The sequence below is a fragment of the Dendropsophus ebraccatus genome, unplaced genomic scaffold (assembly GCF_027789765.1).
Source record: "Dendropsophus ebraccatus isolate aDenEbr1 unplaced genomic scaffold, aDenEbr1.pat pat_scaffold_804_ctg1, whole genome shotgun sequence".
Lineage (NCBI taxonomy): Eukaryota > Metazoa > Chordata > Amphibia > Anura > Hylidae > Dendropsophus > Dendropsophus ebraccatus.
The window spans coordinates 18,471-27,811 of NW_027210403.1; the positions used below are offsets into that span (position 1 = coordinate 18,471).

A 9,341-nucleotide genomic window follows, 5' to 3' on the forward strand; every position below is an offset into this window, starting at 1 on the left:
CCAACGCAGGCTTTCCTCAGCGAGCGAACAACACAAGTTTGAAAAAAGGAAGGAACGTACTTTAAACTGGGGACCATTCCCAGGCTGCCCCAAGTCCTGTCAGCTTCCCAATAGTTTTCTTACTTGTGGCGATTGGGATGCACACTTAAAAAAACAAAACAAAAAAAAACAAAAAAAACTGGTTATTTAAGTCACAGCGTGGTGGGATGATGGCCAAAGTGAACGGACGTGAGAGGGGGATTAGCTCAAATGGTAGAGCGCTCGCTTAGCATGCGAGAGGTAGCGGGATCGATGCCCGCATCCTCCATAACCTTTTGACTTTTTCAAATGCCTTTTCTCATGCCACTCTTTGACAAGCCTAGGAGGTAGGCGAGCAAAGGCCGGCCAAGCCTTCGATAGCTCAGCTGGTAGAGCGGAGGACTGTAGTAAAAACATTAGCAATCCTTAGGTCGCTGGTTCGATTCCGGCTCGAAGGACCTTTTTCTTTGGGGGAGGGAGGCGGGTGCATCCTTTCGTGTTGGACCTTTCGAGCAGCTGAAACACACATTCTGGCTGCGCTCTTCCTCTACTACCTTAAAACACCCTTTTAAGAGAGCTGTGCTCCCAGTCTGAGGAATTAAAACAGACACCACATCCAAGCTCTCAGTTGGGAGTGCAGCTCAGGCCTGCCAAAGGAGGGCCTTTCGCTGTGCCCTGAAAGCCAAAGAAAATTAGGCCATCGTCCCTGGGTGGACTCGAACCACCAACCTTTCGGTTAACAGCCGAACGCGCTAACCGATTGCGCCACAGAGACACCGTTGCTGCACGCAATTGCTCAAAGCCCCAGCCAGGTCACATGACCTTTGACTCAATAATATCGAAAAAGGAAAACAGCCTCAAGGGGGGGCCCTGGCCTTTAACAAATGGCTATACTTGCTGGCGCATGGTAGCCAGAGGCCACCTATTTCGGCTTCTCTTCCCCGCCCTTCCTAACCTCCTGAGCAGCAGGCAGAGTGGCGCAGCGGAAGCGTGCTGGGCCCATAACCCAGAGGTCGATGGATCGAAACCATCCTCTGCTAAGAGCTCACTTTTACAAACCCCGCAAGTACAATTCCCCAGAAGTTTCTGCTTAAAATCTAGGAGAGTGGGGGCCGATTCATCAGCCGCCTCTTGCTCGTTGCCAAACACCTGTCTTCAATATCTCCAACAAGACAAACTGGACAAGTATGTGGCTGTGTCTAAAAAGCCTTGTTGCAAGCAAATATCACCTGCTTGCGCAAAGAAGGTTTTGTGTTGCACTAGTGGGGTAGCCAAAAATTTCTTCCAGAAGCACCATGCTTCTGCCCGGTTTCGAACCGGGGACCTTTTCACGTGTTGGTGCTTTTGGCTACGTAGTGGGGTAGCCAAAAGGCTGCAAAAGAACTGTGTTTCTGCCCGGTTTCGAACCGGGGACCTTTCGCGTGTGAGGCGAACGTGATAACCGCTACACTACAGAAACCTGCCTGTTGAGACAGGCACCGCTATGGCGAGCCAGCCGCCAGTATTCAAACCGAGCGGAGGAAAACTGGGGCTTCGAAGTAAAAAGGTTTGTCCCTGGATCAAAAGGGTACCCAACCCAATGTTTCTGCCCGGTTTCGAACCGGGGACCTTTCGCGTGTTAGGCGAACGTGATGACCACTACACTACAGAAACTCGGCGGAGGCCAACGCAGCTTTCCTCGCAAGCGAACAACACAAGTTTGAAAAAGGAAGGAACGTACTTTAAACTGGGGACCATCCCAGGCTGCCCCAAGTCCTGTCAGCTTCCCAATAGTTTCTTACTTGTGGCGATTGGGATGCACACTTAAAAAAACAAAACAAAAAAAACAAAAAAAAACTGGTTATTTAAGTCACAGCGTGGTGGGATGATGGCCAAAGTGAACGGACGTGAGAGGGGGATTAGCTCAATGGTAGAGCGCTCGCTTAGCATGCGAGAGGGTAGCGGGATCGATGCCCGCATCCTCCATAACCTTTTGACTTTTTCAAATGCCTTTTCTCATGCCACTCTTTGACAAGCCTAGGAGGTAGGCGAGCAAAGGCCGGCCAAGCCTTCGATAGCTCAGCTGGTAGAGCGGAGGACTGTAGTAAAAACATTAGCAATCCTTAGGTCGCTGGTTCGATTCCGGCTCGAAGGACCTTTTTCTTTGGGGGGAGGGAGGCGGGTGCATCCTTTCGTGTTGGACCTTTCGAGCAGCTGAAACACACATTCTGGCTGCGCTCTTCCTCTACTACCTTAAAACACCCTTTTAAGAGAGCTGTGCTCCCAGTCTGAGGAATTTAAAACAGACACCACATCCAAGCTCTCAGTTGGGAGTGCAGCTCAGGCCTGCCAAAGGAGGGCCTTTCGCTGTGCCCTGAAAGCCAAAGAAAATTAGGCCATCGTCCCTGGGTGGACTCGAACCACCAACCTTTCGGTTAACAGCCGAACACGCTAACCGATTGCGCCACAGAGACACCGTTGCTGCACGCAATTGCTCAAGCCCCAGCCAGGTCACATGACCTTTGACTCAATAATATCGAAAAAGGAAAACAGCCTCAAGGGGGGGCCCTGGCCTTTAACAAATGGCTATACTTGCTGGCGCATGGTAGCCAGAGGCCACCTATTTCGGCTTCTCTTCCCCGCCTTCCTAACCTCCTGAGCAGCAGCAGAGTGGCGCAGCGGAAGCGTGCTGGGCCCATAACCCAGAGGTCGATGGATCGAAACCATCCTCTGCTAAGAGCTCACTTTTACAAACCCCGCAAGTACAATTCCCCAGAAGTTTCTGCTTAAAATCTAGGAGAGTGGGGGCCGATTCATCAGCCGCCTCTTGCTCGTTGCCAAACACCTGTCTTCAATATCTCCAACAAGACAAACTGGACAAGTATGTGGCTGTGTCTAAAAAGCCTTGTTGCAAGCAAATATCACCTGCTTGCGCAAAGAAGGTTTTGTGTTGCACTAGTGGGGTAGCCAAAAATTTCTTCCAGAAGCACCATGCTTCTGCCCGGTTTCGAAGCCGGAATATTTCACGTGTTGGTGCTTTTGGCTACGTAGTGGGGTAGCCAAAAGGCTGCAAAAGAACTGTGTTTCTGCCCGGTTTCGAACCGGGGACCTTTCGCGTGTGAGGCGAACGTGATAACCGCTACACTACAGAAACCTGCCTGTTGAGACAGGCACCGCTATGGCGAGCCAGCCGCCAGTATTCAAACCGAGCGGAGGAAAACTGGGGCTTCGAAGTAAAAAGGTTTGTCCCTGGATCAAAAGGGTACCCAAACCAATGTTTCTGCCCGGTTTCGAACCGGGGACCTTTCGCGTGTTAGGCGAACGTGATGACCACTACACTACAGAAAACTCGGCGGAGGCCAACGCAGCTTTCCTCGCAAGCGAACAACACAAGTTTGAAAAAAGGAAGGAACGTACTTTAAACTGGGGACCATCCCAGGCTGCCCCAAGTCCTGTCAGCTTCCCAATAGTTTCTTACTTGTGGCGATTGGGATGCACACTTAAAAAAACAAAACAAAAAAAAACAAAAAAAAACTGGTTATTTAAGTCACAGCGTGGTGGGATGATGGCCAAAGTGAACGGACGTGAGAGGGGGATTAGCTCAAATGGTAGAGCGCTCGCTTAGCATGCGAGAGGTAGCGGGATCGATGCCCGCATCCTCCATAACCTTTTGACTTTTTTCAAATGCCTTTTTCTCATGCCACTCTTTGACAAGCCTAGGAGGTAGGCGAGCAAAGGCCGGCCAAGCCTTCGATAGCTCAGCTGGTAGAGCGGAGGACTGTAGTAAAAACATTAGCAATCCTTAGGTCGCTGGTTCGATTCCGGCTCGAAGGACCTTTTTCTTTGGGGGGAGGGAGGCGGGTGCATCCTTTCGTGTTGGACCTTTCGAGCAGCTGAACACACATTCTGGCTGCGCTCTTCCTCTACTACCTTTAAAACACCCTTTTAAGAGAGCTGTGCTCCCAGTCTGAGGAATTTAAAACAGACACCACATCCAAGCTCTCAGTTGGGAGTGCAGCTCAGGCCTGCCAAAGGAGGGCCTTTCGCTGTGCCCTGAAAGCCAAAGAAAATTAGGCCATCGTCCCTGGGTGGACTCGAACCACCAACCTTTCGGTTAACAGCCGAACACGCTAACCGATTGCGCCACAGAGACACCGTTGCTGCACGCAATTGCTCAAAGCCCCAGCCAGGTCACATGACCTTTGACTCAATAATATCGAAAAAGGAAAACAGCCTCAAGGGGGGGCCCTGGCCTTTAACAAATGGCTATACTTGCTGGCGCATGGTAGCCAGAGGCCACCTATTTCGGCTTCTCTTCCCCGCCTTCCTAACCTCCTGAGCAGCAGCAGAGTGGCGCAGCGGAAGCGTGCTGGGCCCATAACCCAGAGGTCGATGGATCGAAACCATCCTCTGCTAAGAGCTCACTTTTACAAACCCCGCAAGTACAATTCCCCAGAAGTTTCTGCTTAAAATCTAGGAGAGTGGGGGGCCGATTCATCAGCCGCCTCTTGCTCGTTGCCAAACACCTGTCTTCAATATCTCCAACAAGACAAACTGGACAAGTATGTGGCTGTGTCTAAAAAGCCTTGTTGCAAGCAAATATCACCTGCTTGCGCAAAGAAGGTTTTGTGTTGCACTAGTGGGGTAGCCAAAAATTTCTTCCAGAAGCACCATGCTTCTGCCCGGTTTCGAAGCCGGAATATTTCACGTGTTGGTGCTTTTGGCTACGTAGTGGGGTAGCCAAAAGGCTGCAAAAGAACTGTGTTTCTGCCCGGTTTCGAACCGGGGGACCTTTCGCGTGTGAGGCGAACGTGATAACCGCTACACTACAGAAACCTGCCTGTTGAGACAGGCACCGCTATGGCGAGCCAGCCGCCAGTATTCAAACCGAGCGGAGGAAAACTGGGGCTTCGAAGTAAAAAGGTTTGTCCCTGGATCAAAAGGGTACCCAAACCAATGTTTCTGCCCGGTTTCGAACCGGGGACCTTTCGCGTGTTAGGCGAACGTGATGACCACTACACTACAGAAACTCGGCGGAGGCCAACGCAGCTTTCCTCGCAAGCGAACAACACAAGTTTGAAAAAAGGAAGGAACGTACTTTAAACTGGGGACCATCCCAGGCTGCCCCAAGTCCTGTCAGCTTCCCAATAGTTTCTTACTTGTGGCGATTGGGATGCACACTTTAAAAAACAAAACAAAAAAAAACAAAAAAAAACTGGTTATTTAAGTCACAGCGTGGTGGGATGATGGCCAAAGTGAACGGACGTGAGAGGGGGATTAGCTCAAATGGTAGAGCGCTCGCTTAGCATGCGAGAGGTAGCGGGATCGATGCCCGCATCCTCCATAACCTTTTGACTTTTTCAAATGCCTTTTCTCATGCCACTCTTTGACAAGCCTAGGAGGTAGGCGAGCAAAGGCCAGCCAAGCCTTCGATAGCTCAGCTGGTAGAGCGGAGGACTGTAGTAAAAAACATTAGCAATCCTTAGGTCGCTGGTTCGATTCCGGCTCGAAGGACCTTTTCTTTGGGGGGAGGGAGGCGGGTGCATCCTTTCGTGTTGGACCTTTCGAGCAGCTGAAACACACATTCTGGCTGCGCTCTTCCTCTACTACCTTAAAACACCCTTTTAAGAGAGCTGTGCTCCCAGTCTGAGGAATTTAAAACAGACACCACATCCAAGCTCTCAGTTGGGAGTGCAGCTCAGGCCTGCCAAAGGAGGGCCTTTCGCTGTGCCCTGAAAGCCAAAGAAAATTAGGCCATCGTCCCTGGGTGGACTCGAACCACCAACCTTTCGGTTAACAGCCGAACACGCTAACCGATTGCGCCACAGAGACACCGTTGCTGCACGCAATTGCTCAAAGCCCCAGCCAGGTCACATGACCTTTGACTCAATAATATCGAAAAAGGAAAACAGCCTCAAGGGGGGGCCCTGGCCTTTAACAAATGGCTATACTTGCTGGCGCATGGTAGCCAGAGGCCACCTATTTCGGCTTCTCTTCCCCGCCTTCCTAACCTCCTGAGCAGCAGCAGAGTGGCGCAGCGGAAGCGTGCTGGGCCCATAACCCAGAGGTCGATGGATCGAAACCATCCTCTGCTAAGAGCTCACTTTTACAAACCCCGCAAGTACAATTCCCCAGAAGTTTCTGCTTAAAATCTAGGAGAGTGGGGGCCGATTCATCAGCCGCCTCTTGCTCGTTGCCAAACACCTGTCTTCAATATCTCCAACAAGACAAACTGGACAAGTATGTGGCTGTGTCTAAAAAGCCTTGTTGCAAGCAAATATCACCTGCTTGCGCAAAGAAGGTTTTGTGTTGCACTAGTGGGGTAGCCAAAATTTCTTCCAGAAGCACCATGCTTCTGCCCGGTTTCGAAGCCGGAATATTTCACGTGTTGGTGCTTTTGGCTACGTAGTGGGTAGCCAAAAGGCTGCAAAAGAACTGTGTTTCTGCCGGTTTCGAACCGGGGACCTTTCGCGTGTGAGGCGAACGTGATAACCGCTACACTACAGAAACCTGCCTGTTGAGACAGGCACCGCTATGGCGAGCCAGCCGCCAGTATTCAAACCGAGCGGAGGAAAAACTGGGGCTTCGAAGTAAAAAGGTTTGTCCCTGGATCAAAAGGGTACCCAAACCAATGTTTCTGCCCGGTTTCGAACCGGGGACCTTTCGCGTGTTAGGCGAACGTGATGACCACTACACTACAGAAACTCGGCGGAGGCCAACGCAGCTTTCCTCGCAAGCGAACAACACAAGTTTGAAAAAAGGAAGGAACGTACTTTAAACTGGGGACCATCCCAGGCTGCCCCAAGTCCTGTCAGCTTCCCAATAGTTTCTTACTTGTGGCGATTGGGATGCACACTTAAAAAAACAAAACAAAAAAAAACAAAAAAAAACTGGTTATTTAAGTCACAGCGTGGTGGGATGATGGCCAAAGTGAACGGACGTGAGAGGGGGATTAGCTCAAATGGTAGAGCGCTCGCTTAGCATGCGAGAGGTAGCGGGATCGATGCCCGCATCCTCCATAACCTTTTGACTTTTTCAAATGCCTTTTCTCATGCCACTCTTTGACAAGCCTAGGAGGTAGGCGAGCAAAGGCCGGCCAAGCCTTCGATAGCTCAGCTGGTAGAGCGGAGGACTGTAGTAAAAACATTAGCAATCCTTAGGTCGCTGGTTCGATTCCGGCTCGAAGGACCTTTTTCTTTGGGGGGAGGGAGGCGGGTGCATCCTTTCGTGTTGGACCTTTCGAGCAGCTGAAACACACATTCTGGCCTGCGCTCTTCCTCTACTACCTTAAAACACCCTTTTAAGAGAGCTGTGCTCCCAGTCTGAGGAATTTAAAACAGACACCACATCCAAGCTCTCAGTTGGGAGTGCAGCTCAGGCCTGCCAAAGGAGGGCCTTTCGCTGTGCCCTGAAAGCCAAAGAAAATTAGGCCATCGTCCCTGGGTGGACTCGAACCACCAACCTTTCGGTTAACAGCCGAACGCGCTAACCGATTGCGCCACAGAGACACCGTTGCTGCACGCAATTGCTCAAAGCCCCAGCCAGGTCACATGACCTTTGACTCAATAATATCGAAAAAGGAAAACAGCCTCAAGGGGGGGCCCTGGCCTTTAACAAATGGCTATACTTGCTGGCGCATGGTAGCCAGAGGCCACCTATTTCGGCTTCTCTTCCCCGCCTTCCTAACCTCCTGAGCAGCAGCAGAGTGGCGCAGCGGAAGCGTGCTGGGCCCATAACCCAGAGGTCGATGGATCGAAACCATCCTCTGCTAAGAGCTCACTTTTACAAACCCCGCAAGTACAATTCCCCAGAAGTTTCTGCTTAAAATCTAGGAGAGTGGGGGCCGATTCATCAGCCGCCTCTTGCTCGTTGCCAAACACCTGTCTTCAATATCTCCAACAAGACAAACTGGACAAGTATGTGGCTGTGTCTAAAAAGCCTTGTTGCAAGCAAATATCACCTGCTTGCGCAAAGAAGGTTTTGTGTTGCACTAGTGGGGTAGCCAAAAATTTCTTCCAGAAGCACCATGCTTCTGCCCGGTTTCGAAGCCGGAATATTTCACGTGTTGGTGCTTTTGGCTACGTAGTGGGGTAGCCAAAAGGCTGCAAAAGAAACTGTGTTTCTTCCCCGGTTCGAAACCGGGGACCTTTCGCGTGTGAGGCGAACGTGATAACCGCTACACTACAGAAACCTGCCTGTTGAGACAGGCACCGCTATGGCGAGCCAGCCGCCAGTATTCAAACCGAGCGGAGGAAAACTGGGGCTTCGAAGTAAAAAGGTTTGTCCCTGGATCAAAAGGGTACCCAAACCAATGTTTCTGCCCGGTTTCGAACCGGGGGACCTTTCGCGTGTTAGGCGAACGTGATGACCACTACACTACAGAAACTCGGCGGAGGCCAACGCAGCTTTCCTCGCAAGCGAACAACACAAGTTTGAAAAAGGAAGGAACGTACTTTAAACTGGGGACCATCCCAGGCTGCCCCAAGTCCTGTCAGCTTCCCAATAGTTTCTTACTTGTGGCGATTGGGATGCACACTTAAAAAAACAAAACAAAAAAAAACAAAAAAAAACTGGTTATTTAAGTCACAGCGTGGTGGGATGATGGCCAAAGTGAACGGACGTGAGAGGGGGATTAGCTCAAATGGTAGAGCGCTCGCTAGCATGCGAGAGGTAGCGGGATCGATGCCCGCATCCTCCATAACCTTTTGACTTTTTCAAATGCCTTTTCTCATGCCACTCTTTGACAAGCCTAGGAGGTAGGCGAGCAAAGGCCGGCCAAGCCTTCGATAGCTCAGCTGGTAGAGCGGAGGACTGTAGTAAAAACATTAGCAATCCTTAGGTCGCTGGTTCGATTCCGGCTCGAAGGACCTTTTTCTTTGGGGGGAGGGAGGCGGGTGCATCCTTTCGTGTTGGACCTTTCGAGCAGCTGAAACACACATTCTGGCTGCGCTCTTCCTCTACTACCTTAAAACACCCTTTTAAGAGAGCTGTGCTCCCAGTCTGAGGAATTTAAAACAGACACCACATCCAAGCTCTCAGTTGGGAGTGCAGCTCAGGCCTGCCAAAGGAGGGCCTTTCGCTGTGCCCTGAAAGCCAAAGAAAATTAGGCCATCGTCCCTGGGTGGACTCGAACCACCAACCTTTCGGTTAACAGCCGAACACGCTAACCGATTGCGCCACAGAGACACCGTTGCTGCACGCAATTGCTCAAAGCCCCAGCCAGGTCACATGACCTTTGACTCAATAATATCGAAAAAGGAAAACAGCCTCAAGGGGGGGCCCTGGCCTTTAACAAATGGCTATACTTGCTGGCGCATGGTAGCCAGAGGCCACCTATTTCGGCT

At 51.0% G+C, this 9,341-nt stretch overlaps 32 non-coding genes across 32 annotated transcripts; 16 read left to right on the plus strand and 16 right to left on the minus strand.

Annotated features, from left to right (window-relative positions):
* The first annotated feature begins 234 nt into the window (after positions 1-234).
* TRNAA-AGC (transfer RNA alanine (anticodon AGC)) lies at positions 235-307 on the plus strand. Its single transcript has one exon. It is a non-coding gene; the product is annotated as a tRNA-Ala (tRNA).
* Positions 308-389: 82 nt separating this feature from the next.
* TRNAY-GUA (transfer RNA tyrosine (anticodon GUA)) lies at positions 390-476 on the plus strand. Its single transcript is given in 2 exon segments — positions 390-426; positions 441-476. It is a non-coding gene; the product is annotated as a tRNA-Tyr (tRNA).
* A 243-nt stretch (positions 477-719) lies between these two features.
* TRNAN-GUU (transfer RNA asparagine (anticodon GUU)) lies at positions 720-793 on the minus strand. The gene has a single exon. It is a non-coding gene; the product is annotated as a tRNA-Asn (tRNA).
* Positions 794-986: 193 nt separating this feature from the next.
* Positions 987-1,058, plus strand: TRNAM-CAU (transfer RNA methionine (anticodon CAU)). The gene has a single exon. It is a non-coding gene; the product is annotated as a tRNA-Met (tRNA).
* Positions 1,059-1,404: 346 nt separating this feature from the next.
* TRNAV-CAC (transfer RNA valine (anticodon CAC)) lies at positions 1,405-1,477 on the minus strand. The gene has a single exon. It is a non-coding gene; the product is annotated as a tRNA-Val (tRNA).
* Positions 1,478-1,598: 121 nt separating this feature from the next.
* On the minus strand, positions 1,599-1,671 carry TRNAV-AAC (transfer RNA valine (anticodon AAC)). The gene has a single exon. It is a non-coding gene; the product is annotated as a tRNA-Val (tRNA).
* A 239-nt stretch (positions 1,672-1,910) lies between these two features.
* Positions 1,911-1,983, plus strand: TRNAA-AGC (transfer RNA alanine (anticodon AGC)). Its single transcript has one exon. It is a non-coding gene; the product is annotated as a tRNA-Ala (tRNA).
* An 82-nt stretch (positions 1,984-2,065) lies between these two features.
* Positions 2,066-2,152, plus strand: TRNAY-GUA (transfer RNA tyrosine (anticodon GUA)). Its single transcript is given in 2 exon segments — positions 2,066-2,102; positions 2,117-2,152. It is a non-coding gene; the product is annotated as a tRNA-Tyr (tRNA).
* A 245-nt stretch (positions 2,153-2,397) lies between these two features.
* On the minus strand, positions 2,398-2,471 carry TRNAN-GUU (transfer RNA asparagine (anticodon GUU)). Its single transcript has one exon. It is a non-coding gene; the product is annotated as a tRNA-Asn (tRNA).
* Positions 2,472-2,661: 190 nt separating this feature from the next.
* TRNAM-CAU (transfer RNA methionine (anticodon CAU)) lies at positions 2,662-2,733 on the plus strand. Its single transcript has one exon. It is a non-coding gene; the product is annotated as a tRNA-Met (tRNA).
* A 345-nt stretch (positions 2,734-3,078) lies between these two features.
* TRNAV-CAC (transfer RNA valine (anticodon CAC)) lies at positions 3,079-3,151 on the minus strand. The gene has a single exon. It is a non-coding gene; the product is annotated as a tRNA-Val (tRNA).
* Positions 3,152-3,272: 121 nt separating this feature from the next.
* Positions 3,273-3,346, minus strand: TRNAV-AAC (transfer RNA valine (anticodon AAC)). The gene has a single exon. It is a non-coding gene; the product is annotated as a tRNA-Val (tRNA).
* Positions 3,347-3,587: 241 nt separating this feature from the next.
* Positions 3,588-3,660, plus strand: TRNAA-AGC (transfer RNA alanine (anticodon AGC)). Its single transcript has one exon. It is a non-coding gene; the product is annotated as a tRNA-Ala (tRNA).
* An 84-nt stretch (positions 3,661-3,744) lies between these two features.
* Positions 3,745-3,831, plus strand: TRNAY-GUA (transfer RNA tyrosine (anticodon GUA)). The gene is given in 2 exon segments: positions 3,745-3,781; positions 3,796-3,831. It is a non-coding gene; the product is annotated as a tRNA-Tyr (tRNA).
* A 245-nt stretch (positions 3,832-4,076) lies between these two features.
* TRNAN-GUU (transfer RNA asparagine (anticodon GUU)) lies at positions 4,077-4,150 on the minus strand. Its single transcript has one exon. It is a non-coding gene; the product is annotated as a tRNA-Asn (tRNA).
* Positions 4,151-4,341: 191 nt separating this feature from the next.
* On the plus strand, positions 4,342-4,413 carry TRNAM-CAU (transfer RNA methionine (anticodon CAU)). The gene has a single exon. It is a non-coding gene; the product is annotated as a tRNA-Met (tRNA).
* A 346-nt stretch (positions 4,414-4,759) lies between these two features.
* On the minus strand, positions 4,760-4,833 carry TRNAV-CAC (transfer RNA valine (anticodon CAC)). Its single transcript has one exon. It is a non-coding gene; the product is annotated as a tRNA-Val (tRNA).
* A 121-nt stretch (positions 4,834-4,954) lies between these two features.
* TRNAV-AAC (transfer RNA valine (anticodon AAC)) lies at positions 4,955-5,027 on the minus strand. The gene has a single exon. It is a non-coding gene; the product is annotated as a tRNA-Val (tRNA).
* A 241-nt stretch (positions 5,028-5,268) lies between these two features.
* TRNAA-AGC (transfer RNA alanine (anticodon AGC)) lies at positions 5,269-5,341 on the plus strand. Its single transcript has one exon. It is a non-coding gene; the product is annotated as a tRNA-Ala (tRNA).
* An 82-nt stretch (positions 5,342-5,423) lies between these two features.
* On the plus strand, positions 5,424-5,511 carry TRNAY-GUA (transfer RNA tyrosine (anticodon GUA)). Its single transcript is given in 2 exon segments — positions 5,424-5,460; positions 5,476-5,511. It is a non-coding gene; the product is annotated as a tRNA-Tyr (tRNA).
* A 244-nt stretch (positions 5,512-5,755) lies between these two features.
* Positions 5,756-5,829, minus strand: TRNAN-GUU (transfer RNA asparagine (anticodon GUU)). Its single transcript has one exon. It is a non-coding gene; the product is annotated as a tRNA-Asn (tRNA).
* Positions 5,830-6,020: 191 nt separating this feature from the next.
* Positions 6,021-6,092, plus strand: TRNAM-CAU (transfer RNA methionine (anticodon CAU)). The gene has a single exon. It is a non-coding gene; the product is annotated as a tRNA-Met (tRNA).
* Positions 6,093-6,435: 343 nt separating this feature from the next.
* On the minus strand, positions 6,436-6,507 carry TRNAV-CAC (transfer RNA valine (anticodon CAC)). The gene has a single exon. It is a non-coding gene; the product is annotated as a tRNA-Val (tRNA).
* Positions 6,508-6,629: 122 nt separating this feature from the next.
* Positions 6,630-6,702, minus strand: TRNAV-AAC (transfer RNA valine (anticodon AAC)). The gene has a single exon. It is a non-coding gene; the product is annotated as a tRNA-Val (tRNA).
* A 241-nt stretch (positions 6,703-6,943) lies between these two features.
* On the plus strand, positions 6,944-7,016 carry TRNAA-AGC (transfer RNA alanine (anticodon AGC)). Its single transcript has one exon. It is a non-coding gene; the product is annotated as a tRNA-Ala (tRNA).
* An 82-nt stretch (positions 7,017-7,098) lies between these two features.
* TRNAY-GUA (transfer RNA tyrosine (anticodon GUA)) lies at positions 7,099-7,185 on the plus strand. The gene is given in 2 exon segments: positions 7,099-7,135; positions 7,150-7,185. It is a non-coding gene; the product is annotated as a tRNA-Tyr (tRNA).
* Positions 7,186-7,431: 246 nt separating this feature from the next.
* Positions 7,432-7,505, minus strand: TRNAN-GUU (transfer RNA asparagine (anticodon GUU)). The gene has a single exon. It is a non-coding gene; the product is annotated as a tRNA-Asn (tRNA).
* Positions 7,506-7,696: 191 nt separating this feature from the next.
* On the plus strand, positions 7,697-7,768 carry TRNAM-CAU (transfer RNA methionine (anticodon CAU)). Its single transcript has one exon. It is a non-coding gene; the product is annotated as a tRNA-Met (tRNA).
* A 346-nt stretch (positions 7,769-8,114) lies between these two features.
* On the minus strand, positions 8,115-8,188 carry TRNAV-CAC (transfer RNA valine (anticodon CAC)). Its single transcript has one exon. It is a non-coding gene; the product is annotated as a tRNA-Val (tRNA).
* Positions 8,189-8,309: 121 nt separating this feature from the next.
* On the minus strand, positions 8,310-8,383 carry TRNAV-AAC (transfer RNA valine (anticodon AAC)). The gene has a single exon. It is a non-coding gene; the product is annotated as a tRNA-Val (tRNA).
* Positions 8,384-8,777: 394 nt separating this feature from the next.
* Positions 8,778-8,864, plus strand: TRNAY-GUA (transfer RNA tyrosine (anticodon GUA)). The gene is given in 2 exon segments: positions 8,778-8,814; positions 8,829-8,864. It is a non-coding gene; the product is annotated as a tRNA-Tyr (tRNA).
* Positions 8,865-9,109: 245 nt separating this feature from the next.
* On the minus strand, positions 9,110-9,183 carry TRNAN-GUU (transfer RNA asparagine (anticodon GUU)). Its single transcript has one exon. It is a non-coding gene; the product is annotated as a tRNA-Asn (tRNA).
* Between the last annotated feature and the right edge of the window lie 158 nt (positions 9,184-9,341).